Raw genomic sequence first — 16,383 nt, forward strand, 5'->3', positions numbered from 1 at the left:
TTCTTAAAAAATTAAATTCATGATCAAAGGATGAAATAGATAAGACTGTAAATTCTAGTTCATTAAAGGCACGCAAATTAATGTCAAACCTTTTATCAGAAGCGGACAGCCTATCAGAGGGTTTCTAAGGCCAACAAATGATCAGCATGTAAAAGAACTGTTCAGAGTCCTTTGCAAGGAAAATAATAATTTTCTTTTGTTAACCAGTGCTCATAACGGAAGAGCTTAAAGCAGACTCACAGACCATGCATCTTCTTTATAGAGGAGCTGCTGATATGTCTCAAAAAGCAGAGTTAATAGAACAGGCTGTAAAGCAAATCCATAAAATGAATATAAGAAATCAGCAGGAAGAGATGGCATTCTCCCAATAGTTTTAAAGAAGTTCAAGGATGAAATAGTTTTGGCTATTAACTGTAGCACACAACCTCTCACTTACAATCAGCATGTAGATGGAAAAAGCAAAAAGAGTAAACTCAGTTCTTCATAAGGGCTACAGCACAGATCCATGCAACTATATGCCAAAAAAAGGCATTCCTGTCAGGCAAACTGGCAGAAATAAAAATAAGAAGAAATAGAACTGTGCACATAGTGATAAATGTGATCAAAGTACAAAAGAAATAACATGGCTTTGTAAAGAGATATTGTGCCTCACAAATTTATTAAAGTTATTTTGAAGCAGTAACAAGACACACAGGCAAGAGATCTAATTGTAATGGTTGCACAGCTGATCTAGTCGATTCGAGTTTCCAAATAGCATTCAACAGGGTCCCTCATAATCTTTTAAAGAAACAAAGCTGCATGGAAAAAGAAAGGTCATCGTGTGACTCAGTGCCTGGTTAAAGGACAAGAAACTTGACAGTACGTTAGGAAGTAAGGAGATCATCAGCACACAAACCCACTAACTCTAACCTGAGAAGAATCATTGTATATATGGTTATTAACATCTTGTCTGAAACTGAGTATCAGAACAAGAGCCCTCCAAGCTTAAGAGATGTGGAAAAGCCTGACTCTCTATTTAAGAGCAGTACCAATAAATATTATCTATTAAGAAGAAAAATGTCTAAATAAACACTGATTAGTGGGTAACATTACCATTAATAATAATGAAGAGCCTTTATTTAAGAATATTATAATTTTTATTTATATATATACACACACATATATGCACATATATATGCACTATACATTTTTAATTTACTGGTTATTCCCAAAGATCTACCTAGAATTCTCCCCTTTAGGAGATGTGTCATGATTTAAATAGAATTTACAATACAGCCAGAGCTTTTGCAATATTGTCTGAAGCATCCTGAAGCATCATAAGCTGCTATGTGAAAATATTGCACAAATGAATAACCTTCAGCGTAAGTACACAAATCCTAATCATGCACCAGGATAACCGCTGGGTTAATCAAAACCACAGAGAAACAAAATGCTCTGAGTGCTAACAGTCAACTGTTGAATAGACTTAGCCATCTGACTTTAAGTTCCAAAATCCTGGTAGACTTCTGACCTGACTCCATATTTCTGGTCTATCTTGTCTCCCGTGAGACTGGCTTTCCTCATACAGACCTCCTTGCATTTTCCAATGCATAAGTATGCCAAAACATAGCACACTGATGATTAGCTAACATCAGTTCTTTGCTGAAAGTTTAGATCAATTCTCACCTCCTTTCTAGAGGACTCAGACAACAGCTGACTACCATTCTCATAGCAGCACTTTCCAAAATATTTAAAAAGGGTTATGTTCCTTCTTCCATCTCCTCTCTTTTCTACAGAGAAAAGACCAAGGATTCCTGCTTTCCTAATAGATCTCATTTTCCAAAATTCTTGTGATCTTTCTTTCTCTTTCTTCTACACTAGTTTGTCTAAAAGAAAAAAAAAAAAAAAGAAAGAAAAGCTCCTTTTGGCAGATCTCATGCTGATATTTACAGCATCTTCACAGATGCAATAAAGCACCTCTATCTACCTCTTTGCAAAAGAAAGGGCTTAACTTGGGTGTTTTGGGTGAAAAAGAAGGTATGCCTTTATTCTCCTCAACATCTCTTGGAATTATCTCCAATCAGTGATCTTCTAAGCTAATTTAAGTTTCATCACTACACTCATTTAAGAGGGATTTAATCTGATCTTTCAGGGAAAGAATCTCCTACACATAAGAATCCAGCTACTGTACACAGAGATTCCAGTTGCAGCACTGATGTAGGTGCTAGCCATGGACTGAAAGATGAAGCTCAGCAGAAGCAGCAGCATAAAAGGGGATAGTGGCAAAGGAGACTTAAATGCCAAAATCAGGGTGAGGCAGGAGATGGCCAAATGAAATTGGTAACCTTCAGGGACACTTGAATGTAGGGTAATAAAGACACCAAAAAGAATATAGAATTAAGTCCTTCCATGAAATCTTTATCTGTGGTGAAATAAAGTAGTTTGGACTTCTATGAAATGGTGAAAAAATCTTCCACAAGTTAATCAAAAGGGTCTCTTGGTTCCACAGGAGTATGAAGATGAAGAAACTACAGACAATTATGAAATCCTCTCAAAACAATGAGAAACAGACAGACATGTGGTAACTGACATTACATTTGGGGGGGGGGTTAAATGTAAGAATTTTCTGTCGCTCCTTTTAAAACTGTGTTATTAAAAAAGTGCTGTTTCAAATGCTAAAAAGGAAAAAAAATGGCATAGAACAGGAACAAAATAATATTAAAAATAAATGTTAAATTGAAAGTAAAATATCACCTACGGTAAGCTATTTTTTCAGGTTTAATTCAATCCTCTAGTTTTATTAGAAAAAGTCAACATAAAATATGTGATATTATTTAATGAAGCAGAAAAGTTTTTGTAAGTACTTGCTGTTACAAATCATTAGGAATATACAACCTTTAATGCATCAGTTGGATGGTAACTAATACTGTGTGAAAGGATGTCACATTAGGATTTATTTACTGCTAGTGCATAGTACAGAAAAGGTGCTTAGTGTCACAAATTTAGACAGACTCCATTAAACAGAAGGCAGCATATTTACATAAAAATAAGGATCTGCTTCAGCGCTTCAGTCAGGAGATCAAATTATTCATACCACACGTAAGCCACAAACAGTTGTAAGTATATAAAATGTTTTATTGACAAATTAACAGAAAAGTTTTGATTAAAAATCGTTACTTCAAAAGGGGAGAACGTGCTACTTACAATATAGCTAAAGGAAATAAAGACAACACTAACTTAATTAAAATGCTAATAAAAAAAAGACAGAATTGTAGCTCCAACATCACCAGGAAAAATAAAGTGCATCCATGCCAAAGCTCTTCTGCTAGTAAAAATGATTAACAAATTAAAAAATAAGTATATGCTATCTTGTGTCATCTTCCCCCCTAATTTCTTATTGTTATTTTACAGCTTATAAAGCTACTTGTAAATAAGAAACTTGAATAGCTGGACACCATCATTTAAAGTGAAAAGATGTCTTTCATGACTTAATGAAAGTCCTGATTCAGACTTAACTATTCTCAACATACTTTCCATAGTAAATCTGGTGATTCAGTTCAAAGTATGCTAACTGCAAACATCTGGGGCAGGGGGACAGTCAACCACATGGTGATCTGGATTTACTTTAAAAAAAGTATACTCCAGTATACTCCTATGAAAATTGAACATAAAAATATTAGTCATGAAGCAAAACTCACACACCATTAAAGCTATGACATATTTAATGACATTTACAGGATTTACAGTTCTTTTTCACAATGTAAAATAAAGAATTCACCCCAATGCTAAGGGTCATCAGAATGACTTCTCCTCACTAAATGTGAAACACTCAAAAAGCACATACACTGTACACATGTGACTTAGACTGGGCTTCCATATAATCTTTGGCTTTTCTTAAAGTAAATAAAATATTCAAGGTAGCAGCTTTAACATTTCAAAAACATAAATCACTTTCCTAAGAGAGCATACTAGTCAATGTAACTTAAACCTGTTCCGCTCTACTTTAAAAAAAAAAAAAAAAAAACACACACCTGATTCTACAAACTGAGCAACAGAGATGCATTTTATTCCAAAAAATATGGAACAAACACAAGGGTGCTGCCTCAGCAGAACTGGAGCCTTAATGAAAAATTCATTTAGAAAACTGAAATAAACTAGGGATCAAAATACTAAAATTGCAGCCAGAAAGAAAAGTGAAAAAACGAAAATGACTCTCCGTAATGGTTGATACAAATAAGCAAAGAGGTTGCAAATACTATTCATGGTAGGTAATGTATTCTTTATGAAGGTTTAATATATGGTTTGGCTAATGAAACACCATCTTCATAATTTGAACTACTTAATGTGGGCTTAGAAAAGATTTTTTCAGCTAAATCCTATGTCCTAGTATTTCAGGTAACCATGTCATAGAAATATCGTCATAAACTGATGAAGTTCCATCTAAAAAATAACTGAATTTCCTTTCCCTGTTACTGGAAGGCTGTTCCAAAACTCATTTTTTCAGTGCTTAAAGGCTTTCTTAAATTTTCAAACTAAATCTAAACTCTGCTAATGTATAGTTGTGATCTCTTGCTTTAGTACAAAATTCAGCTTACAGACTTCACTTCTTGCTCTGTTCTTTACCCAACGGTGTGTACACATAGCAACCATATCCCTCCTCAGACTTATCTGCTAGTCCAAATAGGACCTGCACTTCACTACAAGAGGCTTACGAATTCTCTATTTCCTGCACCAGTTCCCATTCAGATTAAGTCTTTCCAGAATTCAAGGAATTAAAACTGCATACATAATACACAAGATGTTGCCAGTGTCTTGTACGAAATAAATACTTGCTTTTCTCTCTTCAACCTGCTTTGTCTGATATAACCTAGGACAGGATTTTTCTTTTTCAAGGGTACAATGCACTGGCAGTCTATAACCTTTCTGTGAGGACATAGCACCTTCAAATCCTTTCACACCTGTATCTCTTCAAATTGATTAGCTTCCATCTTATAAACAGGAATTCTTATTTTTAGTCCTTTTGTGTTATTCCATTTCCTCCCATTTTACTACTCCAGTCCCCCTAAGTAAAACAACTCTCCTTACTTATTATCCTGACCCTCATCCTAACACTTCTCCACTTTATGAACTCATTTTCATTAGTACGCATTATCTTTTTTTGACATTGTCACTACTGAAAATACCTAAGATGAATAATATGTAATCCATGAGGAAGAGCACTAATAGCTTCTCCTCCAATCCAATAGCCTTCCTTGCAGCACATATCATCACATCATCCTTTCAGAGACTTCCTTTTCTAATTTACGATTCTTCTTTTCATCCACATCTTCTCTAACTCAACATAAAATTTTCTATGTACCAGAAAAATGCTTGCAGGAAGTCAACATATATAGTAAAGATTTACACTTCTTTAGGAAATTCCCTTTCCTCATCAAAACAGTTAACAAGTTAGACTAAAGCAATCTAGGTCAAACAATCTTTGGCAAACCTGTGTTGCATTTATCTCATTCTCCATTTAGGTTCACTTTGTTAATTAATACCTTTTTCAAAATTTGTCCCCATGCTTTGCATACTATTGTGATCAAGCTACCAGCTATATAGCCTCACAAGTATGGAGCACAAAAATAAAGGAAGTACGCCTGTAACTTGGATTAACTTTATCAAAATGTATCCCACAATCCCCTTGGACCGGCATAAAAGGATTGTAATATTAGGAATCAGCCATTCAAATATGAGAGCATCACCATGAAACGCTGGAGGATATCAGAATGTCTATTAAACTATAAAGCTCAGCAACGATGTGAACTTTCCATACTTAAAAAGATAAACGTCATCATTGCAAGTGGCATAATGACCACATTTTTAGAGACTGTAAATTACTGCTTCTGGTACCAATCTGAAAACTCATGGTAGAAGTCTTGAACGGTACACAAATCCTGGTTCAAGATTACAGAATCACATGAGAATACACCTGGAATACACTAACAGGCAGCCTTCTGATCCATTCCCTAGCACCAAAGTAGGATCAGCCAAACCTCTGTCACCCTTGGTAAATATGAAGTTACTCTTAAAGACTTTCAGTGATGGAGATAGCAGAACTGCTGCTGACAATCTATTCAAATGCTTCTCCATCTATCTTCTGTAAAGAAAAAATTCTTAATGTCTAACCTGGATATTTCTCCCAGAAGATTTAATGGAATCGTAAGTATCTGCCTATGAAGAAAAAGAGACAAAAAGAAAAACAATCTTCAGTCGTTTAAAACAGTGTAACAAAGAGCCACCCCTCTTTATGGAGCCATAGCTATAACAATATACTTGAAGGAAAGAAAAAGTCATCCAAAAAACCACACCTCCCTTTCTAGCCACAATTAATCTCAGAAGAGCAAGCTACATAAGGAATAAAGATGATCATTAAAGAAAATTTAATTAGTTAAAAATAATGTAAGGTTTTTACAGATGGAATGGAGAATTATTAAAGACACTAACACAAAAAAATATGCACCTGCAATCATTTGGAAAAGATCAAAACAAGGCAGCAGGGTTAACAGAGCAAGAAACATTATTAGAGGGAAAAAAAAAAAGAGTCTAAACAAAAAAAAAACAAAGAACAAACTGAATATAAAAACCACAATGAGGCAAAGAAAAAAAGATTTCAGCAAGACTCTTGCTAAAAGGCATCAAAACTGATGAGAAAGCCTTTTCCAAATGCATCAGAAGTATTATATTAGACAGAGCTGCTCTGTTCTCACTTCAGTGGAAGCCAAGAGAAGTCCCCATATCCAGAGTCATTCTTCTAATGGGACAGCATCTGAAGAACTGCCTCCAAGTAAAGGTCAGTATAAGATATTTTAGAATAGGTATTTGCAATAGTAATAAATATGAAGCTGCAGAGCCATGAATTACGGTTCGTGGCTTACACATGAATTATGTGTAATTATTCAAACATATCACAAATTATGATGTATAACTTATTTTTTATATGAGCAGGTAATTACAGTAAGAAATACCTGCTCAGCTCTCAAATAGACTGCACCATGCAAAGAGTTCCCCCACATTCTAATTCATCATCTTCATTTGAAACGCAGAAAAAGTGAATTTAAAAAAAGGTATGGATGCCTAATTTGGGGTTGGGGGGGTGGGCTAACATAGCTTTATTTTAATTTTCTTTTATGGTACGGCTAACTCGATTTGGTATTCATTCTTTTTAATTTTATATTCATCTATTTCTCACTTTAAGACATAGGTTTCTTCATTGACCACTTCCTTTCCCCTCCTGCCCATGTTTTGTTAAGCTCTGGACTCACTTCTGACATTCTTACTGAGGATTGTATTAATCTAATATATCCACAGCTTACCCTTAAAGGATTTTTCTCTTGGCTAGGATGAAAATTCACAATGGATGTGGGGAGACTTAACATTTCATAAGTCAGTTAAAGATGTAATTCCATCAACTTTTATAATAAAGGTCAAGAATTAAGTTTTCATAATTTATTAGTTTGTGTTTTAAGTCTAAATACCATTATTATTATAGGTTTTTTTTAATTCTTTTATTTAACTTCAAGTCAACTTTCTACTTTGAGAGACTTTCTACAGCTACTTCTCAATTACTCACTACTTACTAGAAGGGAATCTAAAAAGAATACAGCCAACAAATGAAGGAAAGACGTTCTGAAAGACATTCTGGTAAAGAAGTCTGACAAACATCACGCTCAGAAATAGCTAGACACTACAACTTAATGTCTTACAATAGTCAAAACTTGTACAAGGAAGAAAATCTCCAACAAATAGCAATGTACATTTATTACTTGCTAGAGTAAGGTACATGTATGCAGAGGAGCCAGATCATTCATGGCTACAAATTTCAAAGTACCAAGCAAATTTTTTCTAGTTAACTTTTTAAACCGTAGGGATGAACTAATGTAAAATGAAACCAAGATGGATAAAGAGAACAGAACGGATGTGCAGGATAGTGTGTCTTGTCACAGAAGGGAGAGACTATGGCTCCAGCTCTTCAAGGATTATATGCTACTTCATTTATGCACACTTGCTGCTCAGCTGAAGCTACTGAAGTCTACTCAGTTACTAAACTTATGCATATACCTTTTTGAAATTGCAACACCAGGCAGAGTAGGGAAGAAAAATCTCAAGACAGCAAGGAAAGCAGAGAAGCATATTAAATACTACTAAATTGGCTTTAAACAGTTACATGGGCTTTTGAAAAAGAACTTAATTTTCCGTTGGCACTTTATTCAAAGACATTAAAATCATTATTTCATGTTTTGATTTACAACTGTGATGAGACCACCTCTTTAAAAAGCTGTTCCAGGCTAAGAGTTGGCATTAATTAACCAGATGCTCATTAGAATAGCACATCAGAGTAAAAATATTTTAGCATTAGTTTATAACATCTGGTTATTATACATTTATTTATGAGTTCTAGCCTATCTTTGAGAAAGATCTGCTGGTGTCTTGTCTTTCTAGAAAGTTTAAAAAAAAGTACCGTTTAATAATTGTTTAATATCTTTAAAACAATGTTTAAATGAACATCATACTTTTTTACCCCCAGTGTAAAGGACAAGAAATTAAATTCTTTCAACTCCAGAAAAGATTTTATCGATGACTTATTCCTAATTCTAGCATTCATCTACACTAATCCCAGGAAACTTTACCCAATTTGGTTCCAAACTTTTCAAAGTATTGATAGGAAAGAGTTTAAAAAGTGTTTCACTCATCCATAACTTTTTAATTTCCTTTATTAATAAACAGATACTATATAGAGTTTATATCATTATTTCCTTCAATCAGGGAGTAGATCCTATTCACAGAACCGTTATTATAATCACCTTATTCCAAAACTACACAAATTCAGTGCCTCCGGTTTTCTATACAAGTTCACTATTTCAGCCGTGTAATTGTACTCACCTACTCATGAAAATCATCTACTCCCTGCCTTTTGTGGAACGAGGAGGTAAACTGTGTAGGATTCTACATGCATATTTAAGTACTGTATGATGTTACTTCTTCCTTTTTCTTCTTAACTTTTATTCATGTTTCACAAGGGCATAATCAAACATAACAACGAACTATTACCTCACTTGTTATTTACTCCTACATCCACATCGTGATCTTTACTATTGTTTCCATAAAAGCCTAATTTTGTATCTGTATAGATTGCTGTGAGCAATCTGTGTGATTTTCTCTTGGTATATTCCTTTATAATTTCGCATGATAGCAGATTACTCTCAAATTAAACATTCTCTTTACAGAATTGATCATCCTTTTGAATTCCATTGTAAGTGAAGATGTATTCAATACCAAAGCCTTCAAATACTATAATTTCGAATCTTCATCACAGGAAATATCCTAGCAGGAGGAGGTGGTTCTCAGGAGACTTCCTTAACTATATGAAAGCTACAGGCCCACTCACTTTACTCAGTTAGAAAACAAAATCACAAGCAGCAAGAACAAAGTTAGGAGAAAGGTACAACGTGATTTATCCTTACTGAAATTTGGTTAGAGAGATTCTGCCACTGAAGTATAGAAGCTTGATGAGTTTTCAGACTTCCATAGCTTACCAAGGAAGTAAGCTACCAAAAATGGAGGTGTTAAAGCAACAGTCTGCTAGAGCCTAAAAGCAAGATCATCAGCTTTAGAGCAGTCTAAAGATTCATATGGAAACACTAGCAAAATTCGTAGTAGTATAACGCAGTCAAGAAATACAAATACCAGAGGATCCTGGTATTTTTTCTGAGTTTCTATTACGTAGTCTAAAAGGCCCAGATGACCAACACATCGATTACTTTCAATTTAAGTGCATAAAATTTTATAGCTGGAAACAACCTTCCCTGAACTTCAAAAAGAAAAGAAAAAAGAAAAAAAAACTTCAGAAAGGAAGGCAAAAGAAAAAAATAAACAAACATTCAAAATGTCCCATAAGCAATCTTCTTGTGCTAGATTTCAGTTCTTCTGTTAGGAAGACAATACTTACAGTTCGTTCCTACAGTAAGCAGCTTCAAACAGAGGTAAGTTTAGCTCTGTATAAACACTTTTATCCTACAGTCACAGACAGGAATTACTGATGCAATTTGGTTTAAAATAAACCAAAGTAAAACAAAAGATGAACATATGTGTATTATAAACAGAGTTGATTAACAGCTCTAAAGTCTCAGTATTTGTGAGCCAAAGAGCATCAACAGATTCCCTAAAATGATTGATGATTAACGAAGATACGACAAAAGTGTGCCCAAACTTACTTCTACTGTTCTTTTAAAGTTATAAGCAAAGGGTATAGCAGTCAAAATAAACTGAAGAGAAGAAAAACAGTAAGCTTAATTTCCTAACTTTCCTGGCAAGCCTAAGTTCAATCAGAATCCTGCTTTACAGGAAAGTAACTGAGGAATATACGCATTTCTCTTCTTTTCTATAAGCCTCTTCATCAACCAGCAATCTCTTAACTACCACAAATGTTAGAATCATTATCCAGCATAATAATCCTGGTACCATTACCGAACAAGGTCTTTACTCTTACACCCTAGCAGAGTTTCTGAGATTACATTATCTTCTTGCTGTCCACAGTGGCAAACATTTATCTAGGTCTTGATCAAACTGCATCGAAATTACCATATTTTTCTCTTTGGCATTGGTAGCTGCCCATACTTCCCTCATCCACACTCAAAGAAACTGGTAAATATATATTTATGGTTTTACATTATATCTTTATAACCTCCTATTTTCGAACACCTCCGTAAGCTCCCTACAAGCTTCTAGTTCCACAAGCCAAGAGCAAGATTGTTTCGTCATATCTCAGGCTCTCAAGGAAACTACTCATTATCTACTAGCTGCTTTAAGAAGTTACTGATATTCACAGGGACATATTTTTTACTTTCTCTTGCCCTTCACTGATCACAAGTGCTTTTGCTTCTACAGGTACCTGTGACATCTTCCTGGACTGCCAAACTGACTAAATCATACTCCCTTTCAAAGTTCTGTCATGGCAATTAGAAATCAGTGTTTCAAGGCAGTGGCCTGGCAGATGGTAAACCATGACTAAGCATTACTTTACTGAAACATGCTTTAGTATCTCATCCCCTTCTCTGCATCTTCTCTGCATGTTCAAATAAACAATCTTCTACTTCTCCCTTTCCCATGGTAGCTTATTGTATGCAACTTGTTAAATTGGATGAACTTTGTATCTAATACATCATCGCCAAAAAATGTTCATATAAGATCTGTCCTACATCCATTAGAAAAAATACAATAACAAAAAATAGTTTTGAAGGTTTCTTTTGTAGCCATGAAAATAAATGATAGGTTTTTTTGTTGTTGTTTGTCATTATTATGACATTATTGTAATTATTTGTTATTATATCATGAATGTAGGCATTCAATATGAAATTCTATCCTCTCAAGCAGCAGCTAATAGAACTGCATGCTTGCGAAAACCTTTACCGTAACTACATCCAGATGTTTTGTAAGATCCTAGACCTGAGGCAACAAAAAGGGGTTTGTGTAGACAGCTAGTGTATGTACCACAGCAAAACATGTGATTCCCTAACAGAAAAAGGATTAGCTAGCTTTTCTATGAATGCCTTAAAATTAAGTTAGGGATATCATTAGTACAACAGCCTTCAGAGCTGTTTTCTGTAATTCATTAAAGGTCTGTATCAATTTACTGTAAAAGCTGATTATCACTACTATATCAATAACAACTAGCTTACATCTACTTGGTAAAATAACAAGAACCAAACTGAAGGTGAATGCAGGTAAAACTGAGGTGATCCTAAGTAATAGCTTGGGAACTTTCCTCATCTTCCCATGGACTGTTATGAGATTCGGAATCAATCCCACGTTGCACTTCAGTATCTGAGCAAAACTGATGGAAAACTACACCCTTCCACCTGTGACATGGGAAGTGCTATTCCATATATTTTCTGCTCATAACTGGATTTTTGGATTGTGATTCACCTTGGGGATCTTTATAGATTGGGAATTCCTTGTCAGCAAGCTCTCTTGAAAAATCTTTCTTGTCTATATGTATATATATATATATATATATATATATATATATTGGACATTTGAATAATGTCCATATTTGACTTTTTAAATTCTTTGCAAAAAAATCTATAGCAGTTTCAAAATTTAACATTCTAATTACTCCAAAATAAAGACTTCCGAAAATACCCTGCAAGAGTGTTAGAAGTTATCTGTATAGGTTTCAAAACAGAGTGGTTTTACTCAGTCTAACCAATAGCTTCTTCCTGGAGATTCCCATCATTTCTAACATGTGTGACATTAATTTCAGTTACCTGATAAAGAATGAAAAGTTAAATTAAATGAAATGTCATTTATTTGGTTGATGAACCAGATGGCTGTGCTCTCATTCAGAGGAACCTTGACAGGCTGCAGAAATGGGCTGATAGGAACCTCATGAGGTTCAACAAAGGGAAAGGTTATTCCTCCTGGGGAGGAATAACCCCATGCACCAGTACAGGCTGGGGATTGAATGGAGGTGAAGCAGCTTTGCAGAGAAGGACCTGAGGGTTCTGGTGGACAGCAAGCTGACCAGGAGCCAGCAACATGCTCTTGTGGCAAAGAGCACCAACAGCTTCCTGGGCTGCATTAGGAAGAGGGTTGCCAGCAGGTTGAGGGCGGTGATCCTTCCCCTCTACTCAGCACTGGTGAAATACAATCTGGAGTGTCGTATCCAGTGCTGAGCTCTGCATTGCAACAAAGACGTGAGCATACTGGAGTAAGCCCAAAGTCCAGCATGACAATTAAGGGACTGGAGCATCTGACATACAGGGAAAGGCTGAGAGAACTGGGACTTTTCAGCCTGGAGAAGAGAAGGCTTGGCAGGATCTTATCAATGTGTCTAAATATCTGATGCGAGGGAGCAAAGATGATGAATCCAGACTCTTCTCAGTGGCGCCTAGTGACAACATGAGAAGCACCGCGCACAAACTGAAATACTGAAAATTCCATTTAAACGTAAGGGGGGAAAAAAAAACCCTCTGCCCCACACTGTGAGGGTGGTCTAATGCTGGAACAGGCTGATTAAAAGGGTTGTGGAGTCTCCGCCCTTGGAGATCTTTAAAATCTGACTGTACATGGTCCTGAGCAACCTGCTCTAGTTAATCCTGTTTTGAGCAAGAGAGTTGGACTGGAAGATCTCCAGAGGTCCCTGCCAGTCGTAGCTGTTCTGCGATTCTGTGAAATAACAGAACTCACCAGGAATTTAATGTAATCAACATTCTTACGACTTTTGATGTGAAAAAAATAATTTTTAAGATGCCTAACATGCAAATGTACATTGTGTATTATCTTTCACATGAACAGTTTCAAATTTTTAAAATATTGTATCTTGAACAGTATTTCTGAAAAACAACTTACCTTTGCTGTAACAGTAGGAAATAAACACAACTGCATCTTAGGCTTTGCGATAAACAAGTAATTCCACTACAACACCAGCAGCCACTGAAATAACTGTTGAGAAGAAGAAAAGGAGGAAAGAAGTAGTAAAACTCTCGGGTTTCAGATTTAAAAAACAGTATTCTATTCCACATTCCATAAAAACATTTTCCTTTCAACTTCCCCTTGTATTGTAACATTGAGAAAGAACCTAATTTTTGATCTTAAAATATTATACTTCCTAGTTTTTATTTAACTAATTATGGATTTTCCACACAGATCTGTTAGACTTACATTAGACCCAATGTGATCTAGCAATCCAAGAATGAAAGAAAGAACCGTTTTACGGTCTGTATTGATTTACTGAGTAACTCAGACAAGACAGTCTCACTAGGCCCCAGTTTCTCTTGCTGATATTTGTCAATCACGAAACGATGCTTGAAGCCAAACCCATTGATGCTGACAGGCACTGTTAAACCCTTAGCTGAAAAATGTTATAAATTTTGAATGAAAAATATAAATCTGTTTAATCAATTAAACTGCTTCTGCTGCCTAACAGTTTGACCAAACAGTTATGTTTCCCCATTTCTAAGCATTACTCACTGTTCAAAATACCAGACAAAACTACTAGTGTGAAGAATGTAAGAAAAAATTTAAAAATTTACCTTTAAACACTTTTTTAGTAAAATATATATATATATATATTCATGTATATTACATTTTATAAAAAAATATGTTAAGGAAACACTGTAAAGACGGTTTTTGTTCTTGTTTTGTCTTTTTAAATCAAGCTCATCTTCTATTACATAATAAAAATAAAGGCCACCAGAATAATCATAAAATAACTTAAAAGAAAATCACAGAACTAGAGATAGGGAGAAAACAAAATACAAATAAATTTAATAGCCCTTTAAAAGAATATCACAATAGGAGAATAAAACTCCCAATATTTCAAGAAAATTCTTGCTGTCAGGGAAAACAACATAAGCTTTTTCAAAACTTCCTTAACCTAGAAACTAAATTCAGCTCTTAAGCTCTTATAAGAAAATTCTTCTTTATTCATTTTAAGATTTATTAGAGACAGCACATACATTGCTCCAAGACCTGTCTTTTGTGAATTCCAGTAACACATTTAAAAAAGTAAGTAGCAACATACGTTTTCAAAATGTCATCTATTCTTTTTTGACAGACAGCATAGAGGGTTGGGGAGAAGGATTCCACCTTCTTGTTCACAATCATTTTATGCTCCTTTAAGATGACTGGGTCATGCAGGACCTCCTGAGAGTCTGCATTTCTTGGTGATATACTGACCATGCTCAGGCAATAATGGTTCAGGAAACTGTAGGGTATGGCAGCTGAAAATAATGCAATACAGGAGCTTGCAGTCTAAGCAAACAGACAGGAGTAAGGTGCAGGGAGACAATTACTTGACCTTAGGCATGACAGGAAAAAAATTCCAGTAGATCAGAGGGCACTGTGCAATTCGCAGCTTAAAGTCACCGAGTTAACTGCAACCAGGCCTGGAAGCAACAGCCAGCCCACAATGACAATGCAGGTGGGTTTTTTTCTTTTTAAAAAAAAAAAAAAAAAACTTTTCCATCTTCCCTATTCGCTGACTTATTAAGTCAGTGAATCTTCACTTCTTTAATTAAAAAGCTTTTGGTCTTCTTTAAGGAGCTAATAACTATAAGGAGAAAGCCTAGGCAGAATCACATCAAAATTGTGGCCAACTCAGGACCCCATGCCACATAAACACCTAGTGGTTTAGTTATCACAATAGCAGTGGTTCAGAGAGATCCATACCCAACACTATTTGGGTTTCTTCAGTTGAAAGTATATATAGAACAGCAAGCTTAGAACAGTTCAAAAGAAGTTAAGAACTATCAAAACTGAAAAATTATTTCAAACTAGATAAAAGACTTGCATCAACAATCAAAACAAATACTGTTTGAGAACACTATACACCCTTCGTTGTTTTAGGTACTGTAATAAAAACAAGTGCTCAAATGCAGTATGTTACAGAAGTTATAAGAGTTCAAAAAAAATAATTTCTTAATATTGTTTTTTCATGCAAGCAACTATTGCAGCTTCAACAGACAATTTATGCAACTTTAAACAAAACAAGGAATTTTATTTTGAAAGGAAAAGGGAAACGCACTTCACTTTTCAAATACATTTGAGGTTCTCTATCAGTCAGATGAAAAGTAACTGCTGATTTTCATTTCAGACTGATAAATGAGTGAACTGCAAAAACAATATGCTCTTCCACAGGAATGATATATAAGGATTCATTTTAGTAAGCAGTAGATACAGCAGTCTTCAGTTCTATAATCCCTCTTAACTATTAAAATAATACATTAACCAGAAACACAACCAGGTGAAAAGTGACCTTTGTCTTATCTGAACTAACCAAAAGTCTTTGGAAGATAAAACACATCTCACCAAATGAGCAGGACAATTATGTAAGGTTTATTTTTTCTTGTTTGCTTACTGAATTGACTCCATACAACTCTACCTTAGTATAGTCACAGTCAAGAATGAATTCTTATACTTAACTATCAAGCACCATCTTCCTCCAGTCATAAATGAATAATCTATTGAAAGCCTTTGCAAAAACCTGACTCCAAAAGAAAATAGGAAGAATAAGTGTAAATCTGTGGAAGCAATTTAGTAAAAGAATAAATTACAGAAGTCAACAGATTTTAATTTATGTTAAGAAAGAAAGGATTTCTGATAATGAATTGCCTGCAAACAGAAACATGGCAAAATTCATTGACTAGAAGCTTAACCTAGATAAATTCAGGTCACAAAGAAGGGGAAAGGAGCTCCTAAACCCATAAGTCTGTAACAGCTACAGGAATCAGCTGTAGAAATCAATAATTTAAGGAGGTAGTGGTTTCTCTGTCACTTATTTCTTTAAATCAAAGCACTAAAAATGCTTACAAAAACCTTATCAGGAAAAAAAAAAAAAAGGGGAGAGGGGGTTCTTTGGCCTGT

At 34.9% G+C, this 16,383-nt stretch overlaps 1 protein-coding gene across 9 annotated transcripts in view; it reads right to left on the minus strand.

Annotated features, from left to right (window-relative positions):
- The window catches only part of FUT8 (fucosyltransferase 8), a 127,744-nt gene that overhangs the window by 73,437 nt on the left and 37,924 nt on the right, over nt 1-16,383 (minus strand). For 8 of the 9 annotated variants that reach the window (XM_068945601.1, XM_068945609.1, XM_068945604.1 and 5 more), the window contains one exon: nt 13,369-13,461. The gene's annotated coding sequence lies outside the window, so the exon portion shown is untranslated. Of the gene's footprint in view, nt 1-6,147; nt 6,193-13,368; nt 13,462-16,383 lie in introns of all 9 variants that reach the window. The other variant, XM_068945607.1, reaches the window with a different exon arrangement.

The sequence above is a fragment of the Struthio camelus genome, chromosome 5 (genome assembly GCF_040807025.1).
Source record: "Struthio camelus isolate bStrCam1 chromosome 5, bStrCam1.hap1, whole genome shotgun sequence".
Taxonomy (NCBI): domain Eukaryota; kingdom Metazoa; phylum Chordata; class Aves; order Struthioniformes; family Struthionidae; genus Struthio; species Struthio camelus.